Source organism: Schistocerca gregaria, chromosome X (genome assembly GCF_023897955.1).
Source record: "Schistocerca gregaria isolate iqSchGreg1 chromosome X, iqSchGreg1.2, whole genome shotgun sequence".
Classification (NCBI taxonomy): domain Eukaryota; kingdom Metazoa; phylum Arthropoda; class Insecta; order Orthoptera; family Acrididae; genus Schistocerca; species Schistocerca gregaria.
In genome coordinates this window covers 632,849,241-632,867,196 of record NC_064931.1, presented here as the reverse complement: position 1 = coordinate 632,867,196, position 17,956 = coordinate 632,849,241, and the positions used below count along the sequence as shown (strand labels likewise).

The window sequence follows — 17,956 nt, the reverse complement described above, 5'->3', positions numbered from 1 at the left end:
GTACGGTAGTTTCACTGTTGTTTTTGCTAATATTTTTGTTAACAATTTGTCTGGTACAAAAAGCACAGTAAAAATGCATCATCACTTAACACTTCTCATTCAGCTGCTTATAGTCCAAACTTCTTTCAGATGCTAAGATAGCACAAAAAATGAATATACTGACTTTTATATACAAACATATTTTTTATGACACATTAAAACTATGATTATTTTTCGTTCCTTGGCTAGTCAGTAATGGTAAGACAATACTTTTTCATAAATAATCATAACTTTCATATGTACCTGAAAATAAATATGATTATACAAAAAGACTGTATTTTCATTGTTTGTACAATGTTAGTAATGAAATCAGTTTATCTTAATAGCTTAGAATCTTCGAACTGCAAACATCTGACTGTTAAAGTGTTAAGTGATGGAGTGTGCCAGACAAACAAATTTCCAGTAAAAATATAAGAAAAGTCATCAATGAAATGATTTAAACAGTCAAATCATTAAGGCATAGAGTGAAATACATAAATGTTTTTGTACAGGCTTGAATTTCGGTATAAACTCACTGGTACACCCAGAAAATAATCCTCATCACACATCAGATTAATGTACATGTAATTGAAGACGGCAACATGCTGCCGAAACGTGTCAAGCTATTAAATATCAGCAAAAAGTCACTGGAGCAGTAAAAATTTTCGTATATTCATATTGCAGTCGTTGACTTCAACCAACTCTAGACAACGCGGATGAATTAAAGTATTCTTTCTAGCGAAGGATACACCCTGCACGTCTATACTTCAACGTCCTGCACAACACAACAATCAGACATTGGGCGGCACTTCTGTTTGACAGTATTTCTCGCATTGTATCACCTTGAGGACATTTATTCACAGTGTTACTTGTATGAGACCATATTTCGTCTGAATAAACCAGTGATCTCTAATTATGATGCTTGATATTTTCGTAAAAATTAACGAAGTATAACTTCCTTGAAACTATTTAGTCTTGTTCGCTCATGAGGATTCGCTTATTCTGGAAACTTTAAAACCGAATCACACAGACGTTACAATTGCTCTGTTTCCTTGCCAGCCTGTAACTCAATTTTATGCGTACACGATGTGACGTTGTGATAAATTTGGTATTTCTTTATACTACTCTTAGTATCTCAGAAACTGCTGCCTAATAATTTATTTGTCCATATTCTCAATAGGTTATTTATTATGTTCACTTTGATTTTTCTTCTTTGAGTCAGGTGCTGCAATACTATTCCGCTATTCATCATGTCACTTGTACCGCAGTTCCCACACTAACACTCTATATTTACATCCTGTCACCATTTCAGTAAGCACTGTCACTCGTTTCTCCTTCTCATCGTCAGTAGATATAACGACGTTCACAGCAAGCAGTTGCGGCTGTCCGCGAAGGCATTTTCCACTATCACTTTTCGTATCAAGACTTTCAAGAAAGTCATTTATGCTGCAGAAAGGCAACAGTGTATCGCCAGGAGGAAAGAGTGATCTTGTTTTATAATTTTATGGGCAAAGCACAGTCCAGATTACATAATTTTATTGCTATGACTGGTTTCAGCCGGGACAGACTACGTTCGGGTAAGGTTTGATGTCTTGTATCAGTTGATATTTTAGTCATGTTGCTGTCGTTCTTCTTCCTGTTGTTGTGGTCATCTTCAGTCCGAAGATTGGTTTGGTGCAGCTCTCCACTATAATATATCTTGTGCAAACTTATTCATTTCTGCATAACTACAGCAACCTACATCCATTTGAACATGCTTACTGTAGTCAAGCATTCGTCTCCCTCTACAGTTTTAGCCCCTACACTTCCCTGCATTAGCAAGCTGACTATTGCTCAATGACTCATGATGTCTCCTATCAACCAATCAGTTCTTTTAGTCAAGTTCCACAGATTTCTTTTCTCCCCAGTCCTGTCCAGTCCATCCCCAGTAGTTATCCGATCTACTAGTATCATCTTCAGCATTCTTCTGTTGCGCCTCATTTCAGAAGCTTCTGTCCTCTTCTTGTTTGAACTATTACACTCTCAAATTTCGGCCAGGACCACTCATACCAAGAGAAATACTGTGCTTTGATCATAATCTTAGTTATAGTGCATAAAGTTACGTGAACAACAGATTATTGAAATTAACACTGCAGTTCTTTTGTGACCTAGCACTTTCTTCCTTACAATATAGCTGAAATTGTTTTCACATGGGGTAGCCGAAACTGCTAACTCTCCTACCCTTATTCACGCACAATGAAGCCTTACCAGTCAGATCCAATAGGAATTCTGCTCTTTCGCACAATATAACTTTACAATTATAACGAGCATGCGGAAAGAAATTTTGTGGAGATGTGGAGTTTCAGTGGATTAGAAGTAACAGGCAACGAGTTACAAAATACATGAGTATTAAATCTTCACCATGGTTTCAAAGGTTTTAAAATCGTCATCTTGAGGACATATTGTACCTGTTAACAAGATTACGACATTGTGTGTGGAACAAAGATAGTAACATTACAACAACCAATATACCAGGATTTGCTTTTAGTGAAACACACACACGTAGGGTCACACTATCTATAACCAATGTGGTAGTCGTTGACTCTGTGTCGTACATGTCATCCACTTAAGCACCACTGAAAATGCATTATGTAAAAGTAGTACCCGTTTACTGTCGGGTATTGTCTTCAAACCTTTTAAAATATCACATACTTGACGCTAGAGATAACAACATATAGTATGCCACTTGAAAGAAACGTGGCAACGGATCCTATAAAGCGTAAATATGTCACGTTTGGAGCTAGAGATACGCGCCTACCAGCTGAAGAGTAGAGACACTAGTCTAATATCGTCTCTGGTAGGCGGTGCTCCTGAGCGTCCTATATGCGCTTTGGTGCAATAAGCAGCGTTTGTGATTTCACTTGTACATATTATTAACAGAGTTAGTGTATTAACTAAATAACTAAAAATAGGGAGAGGAGACGGCTTATAAACTGTGTCGTTAAAGTCATATGGTTTATAAAGAGCCTGCAGTCTCGAGTGAACAGAGCAGAGCAGAGTCTTTACAAAATATGGAAACCTCACGAGAAGCACTTTTGCGTGAATAGGTAACCGTAACAAGCATGAGCATCAAAGCAAAACCACTTCAAGGAACACTATCATTGTATAAGAGGCCCAATACAAGACGTATCCCGTTAACTCCTGTTATGCTGGACTATTCTAAAAGGACACACAGTGACATAAAAACTGTAAATATTAAAAGACAAATGCAAATTTGGAAAAAAGAAAGGAGGGGGGAGGGGTGGAGTAGTAGGGGGCTAGATCATCACTTGTAAAACGTCATGCTAAGGGGAGTGGTACTGATAAAGCATGCTATATGAACAAATGTACTAGAATGAGGAGTGTTATAAAACATCTAGTAAAATAATAAAACGAAGCCTCACTGAGCAGTGTATATGCCTACAAATCACAATGTTATAGATAGAATAAAACCACACTAAAATACAGAAAAGGGGGGGGGGTTCACTATTAAAATGTTGAACACTGAACAGTACCTTAATTGTGGATGACAAACTACACTAAAATAACAAGAGAGGTATTAAACTTCCTGGCAGAGTAAAACTGTGTGCCCGACCGAGACTCGAACTCGGGACCTTTGCCTTTCGCGGGCAAGTGCTCTACCAACTGAGCTACCGAAGCACGACTCACGCCCGGTACTCACAGCTTTACTTCTGCCAGTATCCGTCTCCTACTTTACAGAAGCTCTTCTGCGAACCTTGCAGAACTAGCACTCCTGAAAGAAAGGATACTGCGGAGACATGGCTTAGCCACAGCCTGGGGGATGTTTCCAGAATGAGATTTTCACTCTGCAGCGGAGTGTGCGCTGATATGAAACTTCCTGGCAGATTAAAACTGTGTGCCCGACCGAGACTCGAACTCGGGACCTTTGCCTTTCGCGGGCAAATGCTCTACCAACTGAGCTACCGAAGCACGACTCACGCCCGGTACTCACAGCTTTACTTCTGCCAGTATCCGTCTCCTACCTTCCAAACTTTACAGAAGCTCTTCTGCGAACCTTGCAGAACTAGCACTCCTGAAAGAAAGGATACTGCGGAGACATGGCTTAGCCACAGCCAGGAAGTTTCATATCAGCGCACACTCCGCTGCAGAGTGAAAATCTCATTCTGGAAACATCCCCCAGGCAAAGGTCCCGAGTTCGAGTCTCGGTCGGGCACACAGTTTTAATCTGCCAGGAAGTTTCATATCAGCGCACACTCCGCTGCAGAGTGAAAATCTCATTCAAGAGAGGTATTCTTACTGAACATAGCATACTATAAAAATACAGCGACCGGCTGTATTTTTATAGTAAAGTATCATTATCCACAGCCACGGAGCTCAACAGTCCAAATAAAATGGACAAATTGTTATAGAATTTTAAGGAAAGCAAGTACTACGTGGAGGCTAGCGCCGAGCGGTAGGATCCGATGCCACGTTTTAAATTTAGATGTCAGTTTTACACAAACATTGCAAGTGGTATACTATATGTTGTTATATCCAGCGTGATATTTTAAAAAGGTTGTTTTTTGCTTGTTGTACTACTACCATCTTTGTCTCACACATAATGTTGTAATATTCTTAACAGGCGCAATATCTTCTGAAATCATCGACAAGATTTAACAAACCTGTACTTTTCAAATGGTTGGCTGTTACTTCTAACCCGTCGAAGCTCTTGTATACGTAGTTGCTGAAGCGCAGCCACGTTCAAAATCAGATACGCAGTGTTTTAAAAACATTCGCCCGATTTCACAAGACTATATCTGATACACGAATAAAAGTAGAAACATGGAGTACATTTAAACTTAGCTATAAACTAAAAGTTCGGCTTCAGTTGCACGTTGCCGGTTCATGTGCTTACCGGTAGGTGTCTGCCGGGTGTCATTCACTCAGTCGCTAATTCATTACCCAATGTTCGTCGAGTCGAGATGGCGATAGCACAGCAACAAAAGGCGCTTCGCTTTCTCTCTTTCAAAAGAAGCAATTTAATTACAACTGTGCTGCGCGATTTTTTATCCATACTACGGCACTGCGCTCCCTAAAGCCGCAAGGAGCGTACGAATCGGACATTGCAGTACTGGCATGACCTCACGGTAAATAACTTTTATTTTTGTATGGATTTTGTAAAAGACAGTTTGAACATTTGGGAAAAGTAAATGAAAACTTTGATTTCAAACGAAATTGGATGGATCTTTTGAAAATAAAAACTTTGTAGTGTATATGCAAGTTAACATTTACTGCAATTTTCTGTCTTCAATCATGTAGAAGATGCAGTCCTAAATCGTTCTGAAATATCCTGCACAAAGCAACTACCCAGTATTTCGCGACAGACAAGAAGAAGTATGTTACCTCCTTTGCTTACAATTATGTACATGCAACCATTTTTCTGTATCCGAGGAGTGTTTCTACCACATATATTAGGACGTGTCATGTGGTACGCTGGATTTCGAGAAAAGTTAGTTTGGCTACTTCACTCCTCTGTCAGCCTTGGCCTGTCTATCGTAGAGTGGTCGGTATGTACATCGGAAGTGAGCAAGAAATCAGTTGAAAGCTAGTGCCCGTGTTATCTTATTGACACAACGTGGACCTAAGTCAAATACAGCTACTTTTTTTTAAAGGTTTAAACTTAGCCACAGTGCAGCACAGTCACCAGGGTCTTGACATAGCGTACACGTCTAACACAGTAATCGGGTGTGACACGCACTGCCAGTTCACACAATTGCAGTCTATCGACATGATTTCTGAAAGTGAGTGGCCATTGGAAGTGCATTAGCAACCGTATGCAATGAGAAATTCCGAGCACTTATGGAACCTGTGTGTGTCGCATTGCTGTAATGAGCACAGAGCATCCGTCTACACCTAAGTCATTAGAGTCGAACTCGCGAGTGCAGCTGGATATGGATGAGAAAAGACACTCGGTGGTGGCGTTATTGAAATTAGCTATCCCGTAAGTCGTCTGAAATGACTCGAAGAAGCAACAGACAATCTCAATCTTAGTCTCCTCCGCAACAAGAGTTCAAGAAGGAAGATAACGGCTTAACGTAACGTCGACAACTAGGTCATTAGAATAGATTCTGATTGGGCAAATGACGGAGAAGGAAATTGGCCGTGGCCTTTCTAAAGGAACCATCCCTTCATTTATCTTAAACGATTTAGGAAACTCACGGCAAACATAAATCTCGATGCCGACTGGGGATTTGAACAGCCGTCCTCCCGAATGCGATGTCAGTGCGCTAAAGACAGGGTTCACTGCGTCAAATACTGCTCCTCCTTACTTGATATCTTGCATGGAGATTGTAACACTTCTCTAGACATTGGAAAAATCGAAATGAAGTTGCAGTGCTTCATAGCGTCACCCAGCTCCAAGTAATAACTACAACGGAAGATATAATACACTAGCTACCTTACACCATACAGATATAAAGACCGCGTACGCTTCTGTCTATGACGTGTTGAACCCATCATCTGAGTTACTTAGTACTACATATGTAGTAGTAGTACAGTTCACCTAATTTCTCCGAAACTCCTAATTTTAATGCAATGATTATCGTTTTTACATTTGGCTAGGTGAGAGGATAACCATCAGTTTGAAACACTGTACTGACAGTTTTCTTTTTGGTAAAAGTGACAGAATTACAGCTCTTCAGTGAATTTCTGCATTTTATGCTCTGCGAGTCGTTTAGTTAACTGCATTCATGAGAATAGAAGCTAAAATATCAGCTTGGCAGGAAGCATTTATACTGACCAAAAAAAATATCGTAAAACCAAAAAAAAGTGGAGCAATGAAATTGCAGGACTACATTTGTCTAGGTAGCATATTTAAGTAATTAACATTGCAAGAACTTCGGTTAATGTAAGCGCGAGGTGCGCCATTGCAAATGTGAAATGCTGGTATATTAACAGCCGGTGTAGCCTCCACAATATTGAATGCAAGTATGCAAACGTGCATGCATTGTGCTGTACATATGTCGGAACTCAGTTTGTGGGATGGAGTTCCATGCCTCTGGCACTTGGTCGTTCAATACAGGGAAGGTAAGCCGGCTGTTGTGGCCGAGCGGTTCTATGCGCTTCAGTCCGGAGCAGCGCTGCTTCTACGGTCGCAGGTTCGAATACTGCCTCGGGCATGGATGTGTGTGATGTCCTTAACTTAGTTAGGTTTAAGTAGTTCTAAGTCTAGGGAACTAATGACCTCAGATGTTAAGTCCCATAGTGCTCAGAGCCATTTGAACAATTTTTGAACAGGGAAGGTAAATGATGTTTGTGGTTGACGCTGGAGTTGTCGTCCGATGATGTCTCATATGTGCTCGATTGGAGACAGATCTGGTGATCGAGCAGGTCAAGGCAACATGTCGACCCTGTGCAGAACGTGTTGAGTTACAACTGTAGCACGTGGCCGAGCATTATCCTGTTGAAAAATTGCAGTTAGAGGGCGTCGGATAACCACGATAGTGCTCCTGCTGTCATACGATATGGCACCCCGGACCGTAACTCCAGGTGCAGGACGTCCAGTGTGCCAATAAGCAGACATGTTGGTTGCAGACCCTCAACTGCCCTCCTTATAACTAACACACTGAGGCGAAGTCAGCTTTCATCAAAGAACACAACTGACCTCCGCCCTGCCCTCCAGTGAGGTCTCGCTTAACATTACTGAAGTCGCAAATGGTGCTGGTTTGGGACGTCTAGCCCGGTGCTGTCCTTGAAGTAACCGATTTTTAATAGTTCGCTGTTGCACTGTGGTGTCAACGGCGGCTCAAATTGCTACTGCAGACGCAGTACGATGCGACGGAAGCATAATCCGAATACGACGGTCTTGCCTCTCTGCAGTGCCGTCCGGAGACCGGTCTTCTTGCGACCGTTTATTCTCGTGACCACCGCTGCCTGCAATCATGTATAATGGCTACATTCTTGCCAAGTCTTTGTGCAGTATCGCAGAAGGAACATGCAGCTGCCGGCCGAGGTGGTCGAGCGGTTCTAGCCGCTACAGTATGGAACCGTGTGACCGCTACGGTCGCAGGTTCGAATCCTGCCTCGGGCAGGATGTCCTTAGGTTAGTCAGGTTTAAGTAGTTCTAAGTTCTAGGAAACTGATGACCTCAGAAGTTAAGTCCCATAGTACTCAAAGCCAGACAACATGCAGCTTCTCGTAGCATTATTACACGACCTCGTTCAAACTCAGTGAGGTGTTGATAATAGCGTCTTTGTCACCTTAATTGCATTCATGACTAACATCAACTCACCACGTTCAGTCTTAAAGGTTACCAACGCTCACGACCGTTACAGAGTGTCTTTAAAGCAAATCAAATTCACATCATCGTAGTGGCACTATTAGCACCACTTTTATGTGACTGATGCGATATTTGAACAGACACCATCTTTCAAATGCAGGAACACGCCTACCAACTTTCATTTATTTCTCACAACTCTTTCTTGGTATTTTTTTCCGTAAGTCTAGTCCTCTGACAATTCCTCAACGTTACATGTGAAATGTTTAATTATTATTTTAGAAGAAAAGACATCTGTTTATATCAGTAACGACAAATTTTTGCAAAAAAAAAATATTTGCAGTTTTTGCTTAATGCAGTACAGATACTAAAATAATGTCAATATCAGAAGCAAAATATTGGGTTAGTACAGAAGTTCACAGGGTTTTTGTTTTGAATGTTGGTATTCCGGTTCGTATGGATTTATTTTTCGATTTTCTTTTTTCTTTGTAATTCACTGTTGCTATTCGAGCTTATATTTTGTCAAATAGTTCAAATGGCTCTGGCACTATGGGACTTAACATCTGAGGTCATCAGTCCCCTAGAACTTAGAACCACTTAAACCTAACTAACCTAAGGACATCACACACATCCATGCCCGAGGCAGGATTCGAATCTGCGACCGTAGCGGTCGCAGGGTTCCAGAATGAAGCACGTAGAACGGCTCGGCCACACCGGCCGTCCTACAGTTTGTCATTTGGCTGCAGTGAGTCGAGCTGTGGACGCTAGAAAATGGACTGCCAATTGGAGAAATCGGAACATTTTCGACTTCTTCTGTTTGAGTTCAGTGGAGGAGTGACAGTAGCGGAGGCAGCCAGAAACATTTCTGCCGTGTATTGAGATGATGCCATTCGACAGAGTACGGCAGTAAATGGCTTTCTCATTTTAAGGAGGATAGTTTTTACATTAATGTCGCTCAGTGTTCAGGAAGACGTTCACGGTTTGATGAAGATCGTTTAAACGAATTAATTCACGTCAGTGTATCTGATAACTGGCAAATGTGATGCACTGTGGTCATCCCACCATCGTGCGACATTTGCATGCAATGGTGAAGGTTAAGAAATCGGGTGTATGGGTACCGCAGGCTCTAAGCCAAAATCACAAAAATCTGCGGGTGGCCATATGCGTATCTCTGCTTGATCGTCATCAATTGTCTGGTGAACATCGCCGACCATTCCTATCCTGTATCGTTACAGGTGCCGATAAATGGTGTCTTTTTCTAACGTAAGGAAAAGAAAGGTATGGTTGAGCTTAAACAAAACAGAAACTCCCCGTAAAAAGACCTGCGCGCATCCACAGAAGATGATGTTATGCATCTGCTGGAACAACGACGGTAGGTTATACTAGAAATTTCTTCCCCTAGATGTAACCATCACCGCTGACATTTATCATCAACAAATGAGACGTCTTGCAGACGCAATCCAAGAACAACGACCAGACTGCTTGAAGTGATGCTACTCCATGATAACACCCGCCCGCATTCTACTAGACTGACAAAAAACACTATACGGGAGCTGGGTCGGGATATCAATCCACAGCCACCTTATTCACCCAATCTTGTGCCTTCAAATTTCCACCTTTTTCGCTCTCTATCGAACAACGTTCAAGGAACTCCCTTTCCGGACGAAAATGGGCTGTAAACATGGTTTGACGGGTTTCTCGCCTCAAAACCATGTGATTCCGACCGTCACGGAATCCAGAAGTTACCCCATCGTTATCAGACTTTTGTAAATAGTGAAAAAGAATATATTTTTCATGATTAAAGTCCCTGTTATGCGTACCTATTGTGTTTATTAAATTTATGGAAAAACGCTACGAAGCTATGCACCAACCTAATATTTAAGACGCAGTACATAGCGGCTTTTTACTTTATTGTTATCTCACGAGTATGTCTTTCATCGAGGAAACAAATGTTGATATTCTGAAATGTTCGGAAGTTCTTTTTCCTATTCCTTCAGTATTCAGCTGTGTGGAGAATTTACCATATGACCTTTATCAAGAACATCCACGATGAATTTTGCTTTAGTCATTGCTGGTTCCTTCAGGCTGTTAGTATATTCCGTCATTCGGAAGATGGACAGTCCCTCACAACCTTACTTTCACGGTTCAGTGTTGTGTTAAGCTGCAGACAGCACTCCGAACGCACGCAATTTTGGCGCCAACGAGAAATACAAACGACGTCTCGTGAGAAGCGAGTGTCATTACAGGTGTAAAGCCTGTATTACAAGAGCGACTTTTTGGTCGAAATCGACTACACGATGAGGTGTGTTTCACATGTTTGCCTCGTTGCGAGTGGGACGGTGACATCAGTGATCAACTGACTGTGCCGCGTGTGGAGTTCTAAAATCTGGAGTATCCTGAAAGCTGCGCATGCTCAAAAACAGGTTACTGAGGTGGCGTCTGTTATTATCGGAAGTTAACTGATTCTTAATGAGCTCACTTATATTATAGTAACGGACATTGTGTTTTTGTGTCTTCTTGATTTTTATTTTGTTGTTTGTGCTGTTTTCGTGAGACATTGCCAAGCTTGCATGAGGGCTAGGTGTATTTCTTATTCGTTTTACAGTATCTACACAACGCACTAATAAGAACGTATAATATATCTTTTAATGGAGGTTGTTTCGGCAGTGATAAAGTCAGATCTCTTTAAGGGGGGTAGGACGTCAAACGGGCCGACTTGGAGCAGGAGAGGCATTACAGGACATTTTACTTTCCAGTGTCTATACTTCTACAAATAAAGTAATAAAACTTTGTCAGCATCACCAGGAAGAATTCAGGATTCACACTCATAGCAGTGGAAGTTCGAAAACATAAAAAATAATTTTTTTACATCTGAAATTTCATCATTTTTTTCACTACTGCATTTGTTGCTATAGGTACACCTTTTTTCAGAAGTTAGAGAGATTCTTCGATTAATTTTGCACATCATACATACCATACTCACAGGTGTATGAAACTCTAGAATTTATTTAATTTATGAAAAAAGAATGAACTGTTATATTATAGACATGTTTAGGAAAAACAAATTTTATAGTTAATTGCCTCAATTTTTACCACAGTTTTTAATAGATTTCGAAAATTCTAGATTTTCATAGACCTTTAAGTATTGTTTGTATGCTGTGCACAATTCATCGAAGAATCTCTCTTCCTTATGAAGAAAAGTGTACCTAAAGCAACAAATACTGCCATTAGTAAGTGCAAAAAATGAGAAATTTCACATGTAAAAAAAATTATTTCGTTATGTTTTCGAACTTCCACTGCTATGAGTGTGAATTCTGAATCCTTCCTGGTTATGCTGACAAAGTATTATGAATTTTTTTGTTAAAGTGTAGACAGTGGAAATTAAAATGTTCTGTCGTGCCTCTCCTGCTCCAAGTCGGTCCGTTTGATTTCTAGACCCCCTTAACGCGAAAAATAATCTTCGATGTTATTTTGCCTTTAGAAAGAAACCAACAGAAAGATAAGATAAAGTAAGAAGATGCTATTTACTGCCTTCAAATTATTCTTTTAGTTGTTTGCATGTAAATATTTTCCCGAGCAAATAAATGTTTGTGTCTTGAAATGCTCGAATAACACGTTTGTTATTCTTTCAGATCTCAGAAGTGTGGAAACTTTACCATGTGACTTTTGCCAAGAGGTGCCACTGTCCGTTTTGCTTTGGTCATTAATAAAATATTATCATTGCTTAGTCCTATTTTCTGTTACTATAGGTTGAATTTTTTCGTAAAAAGGATGGCCACTCATAGTCTCACGTTCACAGTTTAGATTTCAAGCCGTATGGCAGACGGCTGTCACAAAACACGCAACGACCACTCGTGGAAGTATAAAAGTATAACACCTGGGCGCTGCAGGAGGCTTACTTGCCACTAGTAGACGATTGAGACAAAGAAGTCGCTCGTGTAAAAGGGGCGTTAAACAAGGGACGTAATGGCCTAGATAAAGTTACATTAACAAGCCACAAAGGTTTATCAACAAATAATTAATGGTCTCGTTGACTTCGAGGGTAGCCAGAGAAGTCTGCCAGTGGGAGAGCGCGGGAGCCGGGACGAGGTGGAGGGAAGCGCGCGGGCCGGCCGACAGGCGTCGCTCGAGCAGCACCGGACGTACCTGCAGCTGCAGCGCGCGTCGTGGCCACTGACTCTCCGCCTTCATACTAGGCGCGTCTGCGCGGAACGGAGAAAACCGCACGGCCCGGGCCCTGGCCGCCGAGCAGCGTTGCCAGCGCCATGGCGCGCGCGCTCCGGCCTGGGAAAAATTCCCCCGCGGCTCCAGAACGCTAGCTTTCTTCCCTACGATTACTCCGCACTTCCTCAGCATTCTTTAGCAACCAGTGGGCGTTTGAGAACTTGTATCACATGTCCTCAAACACTGTCTCAATGCAAGCTCACACGTTGCTGTTCCGCGAAAATTGGATTGAGCAGAGCACTGAACCCTACGAGAGCATATCCACACGAGCCACAAGACGTCGGTCTAATTTTACTGGGGGTGATTAATCCCCGCGTGACTACCTCATACATGAAATAAAAGGCTTGCTATACGCAGGCCTACTTAAAGTTTTGACTTTAAATCACGCAACATACACTATGTGATCAAAAGTATCCGGACACCTGGCTGAAAGTGACTTACAAGTTCGTGGCACCCTCCACCGTCAATGTTGGAATTCAATATGGTGTTGGCCCACCCTTAGCCTTGATGACAGCTTCCACTTTTGAAGGCATACGTTCAATCAGGTGCTGGAAGGTTTCTTGGGGAATGGCAGAGTGCAGCACTGAGGTTCGATGTCGGTCGGTCGTTCAAAACATCCCGGAGGTGTTCCATACGATTCAGATCAGGACTCTGTGCAGGCCAGTCCATTACAGGGATGTTATTGTCGTGTAACCGCTCCGCCACAGGCCGTGAATTATGAACAGGTGCTCGATCGTGTTGAAAGATGCAATCGCCATCCCCGAATTTCTCTTCAACGGTGGGAAGCAAGAAGGTGCTTAATACATCAATGTTGGCATGTACTATGATAGTGCCACGCAAAACAAAAGGGATGCAAGCCACCTCCATGAAAAACACGACGCCGGCCGCGGTGGTCTCGCGGTTCTAGGCGCGCAGTCCGGAGCCGTGCGACTGCTACGGTCGTAGGTTCGAATCCTGCCTCGGGCATGGATGTGTGTGATGTCCTTAGGTTAGTTAGGTTTCAGTAGTTCTAAGTTCTAGGGGACTTATGACCACAGCAGTTGAGTCCCATAGTGCTCAGAGCCATTTGAACCATTTTGAAAAACACGACCACACCATAACACCACCGCCTCAGAATTTTACTGTTGGCACTACATACGCTGATAGATGACGTTCACCGGGCATTCGGCATACCCTCACGCTGCCATCGGATCGCCACATTGTGTACCGTGATTTTACACTCCACACAACGTTTTTTACACTCTTCAACCGCCCAATGTTTACGCTACTTACATGAAGCGGGACGTTTTTTGGCATTTACCAGCGTGATGTATGGCTTATGAGCAGCCGCTCGACCATGAAATACAAGTTTTCTCACCTCCCGCCTAACTGTCATAGTACTTGCAGTGGATCCTGATGCAGTTTGGAATTCCTGTTTGATGGTCTGGATAGAGGTCTGCCTATTACACATTACGACCCTCTTGAACTGTCGGTGGTCTCTGTCAGTCAATAGACGAGGACGCTCTGTACGCTTTTGTGCTGCACGTGTCCCTTCACGTTTCCACTTCACTGTCACATCGGAAAAAGTGAACCTAGGGATGTTTAGGAGTTTGGAAGTCTCGCGTACAGACGTATGACAAGTGACACCCAATCACCTGACCACATTCGAAGTCAGTGAGTTCCGCGGAGAATCCCATTCTGCTCTCTCTCTCTCTCTCTCTCTCTCTCTCTCTCTCTCTCTCTCTCTCTCTCTATGTCTAATGACTACTGAGGTCGCTGATATGAGTACCTGGTAGTAGGTGGCAGCAAAAGGCACCTAATACGAAAAACGTCTTTTTTTTTTTGGGGGGGGGGGGTGCGGATCACATAGTGTACCTACTCTGCCATGCTACGTAAGGTACACAGTGTGATCGAAAGTGCCCACACATAATACGAGTAGTAGACTTTAATACACAGTGTGATTGAAAGTGCCCACACATAATACGAGTAGTAGACTTTAATATGAAGTATGTCCACCCTCCACCTTTATAACGGCTTGAACTCTTTCACTATTTATATGTTACAGTGAAGTTTAGGTTTAATAAAAACCGAACGTAGTTGGAGCGGATGGTGCGTCCATGTAGAGTGTAAAGTTTCGTCACCTAGCTTGAGTGGGTAAAAGTTAACAGAGGGAACTATAGAAGCCGTTAGCGTGTCTTGGAGACAACGTGGACTGCGTGCAGGAACAAGTGTACTAACATTTGGATGCAGCTGCGAACCAGACTTTCACGTCATTTATCATTTGCTTCACTGCAGCCCATCTTAAGTCACATATTCTTTCTGTACTTTTACTACAAATTTGCAAGCTTTTGTATCCATCTCATCCTGCGTAATATATTTATATGTCTATGATATTAAGTATCAAACGTAGCGATTTCAGATCCACTTGAAAATGGACAAAACCAGCCGTTGACGCAATACAGCATCTTTTCATTAACTAAACATATAGTTGCGGGATAAGAGCATCCTCCAAAAGCTGGGTAAACTAAAAAGACCATATCTTCTACAAGAATGAAGATAGAAAGTTGGGGTGAATTGCAAATTACGCATCGAGGGTAACAGCTTACCTTGTCTTCAGTTGTAAGTAGCCGGCTCACGTTGTTGCCGGTAGGGGTCTGCGTGGTGTGGCTGCTCTCTCGCTCTCTTGGTTATGGGAACCACGTATTTGGATATACTGGCGATCCATTTTTCAACAGGACGGAGTACCACCGCACTAGTATCTACATTTAAGAAAGTTTCTTAACAATGACGTGCCTCAAGGATGGGTCAGCCACAAGGGATGTACGGATATCGCATGGCACCAAGGGTCTGCTAGGTTGCCTGATAGCACGGAAAGTGGTTTCTTTATGTGACTCTTTTATCTCAAATGCAGACAACTGGGTGTATCGTTCATGCACCTGTCTCCGAAGCATAACTACTGTCCAACTGAATACACGGAATGAAACCGGCAAAGACTTTATGCTCTAGTATCAATATGACTCTTGTTTACTATCCTTGCCAGCCACGCCGTGAAACTGCGCAACAGCGTCGCACATTCATACACTGGCATCCAAAGTGTACAATTTTGTATTTTCCGTCGCTACCTGCAAGAATATCAATTTGCATAACTCCTTCGTGGTGAGCCGCTCTTTTCTTCTTTATTTCTCCTTTTTCTTTTGAGTGTATTTGTCATGGATTAGTAAGAATTTCTACCCTAATTGTAGAAATTATTCCAAAGCTGCGTGTGTATGTATGTAAACGATATACCTTTGTCAAATCGGATATTTCATTTGAAAATGAAAGCTTATTAGTCCTACACGTAAGTTAAAATTAACTCCAGTTCCTGTCTTCATTCATGCAGAATAGAATGTCTAGTGAAAACGGATCAATGTTTTAGAACATCCATATTCAGACATAAGTATTGTTAAATCGTCACTCCCTCCCCAAAACATCATCATCATCATCATCATCATCATCATCATCAACAACAACAACTCACTCTCTCTCTCTCTCTCTCTCTCTCTCTCTCTCTCTCTCTCTCTCTCTGCGTGCGTCCGTGCGCGTGTCTAGACTAGCAGACGATAAAATTTTAGCTATTTGTTCACGTTTCCTTTGTGAGAGGGTGCGAGGGGTATTAGCTCCGGCTCAGGAGTGGTTGCCGATGTGACGAATAGAGGACGAAGTAAGTCAGCTACACCCCACGAACTGGTTGCAATGGCAAAGAGAGACGGTTGGGATCAGGAAGCGACACCTCACTCGTGCAGTGCTAGGAGCCTAACCGGATAAATGGTTCTTGTACTTGTTCTTCATTTTGGAGCAGCGAACGATACAACCGGCGGCAGAGCAACGAACTTACGTATTTCGTGAAAATTGTAACTTTTGAATTCCTCCATACAACTTCAGCAAAGTTCATAAAACAGCAGTGCGGCTGCTACTGCAACACTGTGTCGTACACCATTTTCGCAGAGACTTCAGCGAATTCTGAACAAAGGACTCCAGTATGAGAGACCCACTAAACCAATGCTACACTGCTCTGGAAAACTTTAGGGCGAAATACATAAAGTAACATAACATATTAAAAAGTCAGTGGAAAATAATGAAATTACGGGAGCATATGACCAGAAGTCTCCCAGTCGTGCACAGAAAGAAGAAAGTTACATGGTGTGAGGTCATCATGGCTATAGCGTCAAATGGGGCTGGTTCCGCAACACGAGGCAGTCGAGGCAACGCGAAAAGGGTGTGTGTGTGTGTGTTCAGTCACATAAAAGCTACGGTGCACTGCCCTTTGTCGGTATTCTTCATTAGAAGGCATGGAGACATTTGGGTGGCTTCAGCACCAGGTAGTATCATGGGAAAACTGGAAAAAGGACGAAGTCTGACGTGTGTAGCCCAGGAGATTGGTATTGCCCTGTGGGGCGACGGTTAAAAGTATATATGATGTTTGTCCTCTGTTTTTATCAGCTGAAATGTTTGGTAGTCTTGTGCAATTTTTAGGTACCAAAGACTTTTACAAGGGCCTGAAAGCTATTGTTCGGAGAGCCAGAAAGCAAATGAACTACTGTCCATAGTCTTCATTCCACAGATCCACTTATCTCGCCTAAACTGAAATAAAATGTTTTAACTCTCTAAGAATAATACAGAGGAGTCAGGAACCACAACGATAAATAAAATTCTACTGAGCTTTAACGAAACGGTACATTATGATCAATGTTCACACTCACAAGAATAACTATAAAATTCATTAAAGGCTGTCCTACAGTTCTCAGCACTCTAAACAGTTCAGACGGTTTCTACTCTTTGTTCCCATTTATGAAACTTTTGCTCGCCTTAAAGTGGATAATAATCTCCGAAACTTGGCACGCTGGTTTCTATTATGTAACGGGCGGCACACAAAACAGAACCAGGGGAACGAGACAGATGTTCACCACATAAATTCGTAATCCGAGTAAGTTCACTTTTACACTGTTTCACCAGTTATACATGATACATCAGTCGACCGAAACACAATAATGTCAGTCATTATTAATGCGATTTGGGGCTTACGCGGACGCGAAACAGATTCACAACGGAGTTTAACTCATTCCCGTATGACTAACAACGATCGAATAACCTCTTTGGTGCAGAATCCTCGTTATTCATATATTATGCTCGGTGCGGAAGGCTAAGGGAATGCTCACTCCAAAACTGCTCCTAGCGCTGACAGCACCCTTTAAGACTACAAAATTGTTTATATCGTTGTTAGCTGAAGACTAACAACGATCCCAGTTTTTCTGTAAGTATCTCTGTACTTTATTTATGCTCTAGAAAGTCCTTGGCCGGATAGCTCTTAAATTTTGAACTCCAGAATTTTCCAAACGGTACCAACTGTACATGGTGACCTGTGAACTGTCTTTGCTTTATTTCTGTACCTTTTAAACTTTACATTATTACCTTGAAACTTGCTGGAGCTTTAGTATTATATAT

The 17,956-nt window shown here is 42.1% G+C and overlaps 1 protein-coding gene and 1 non-coding gene across 5 annotated transcripts in view; both read right to left on the bottom strand.

Annotated features, from left to right (window-relative positions):
* LOC126297747 (uncharacterized) overlaps positions 1-17,956 on the bottom strand; it is a 690,098-nt gene that overhangs the window by 387,793 nt on the left and 284,349 nt on the right. The window lies entirely within an intron of this gene.
* On the bottom strand, positions 3,914-3,988 carry Trnas-cga (transfer RNA serine (anticodon CGA)). The gene has a single exon. It is a non-coding gene; the product is annotated as a tRNA-Ser (tRNA).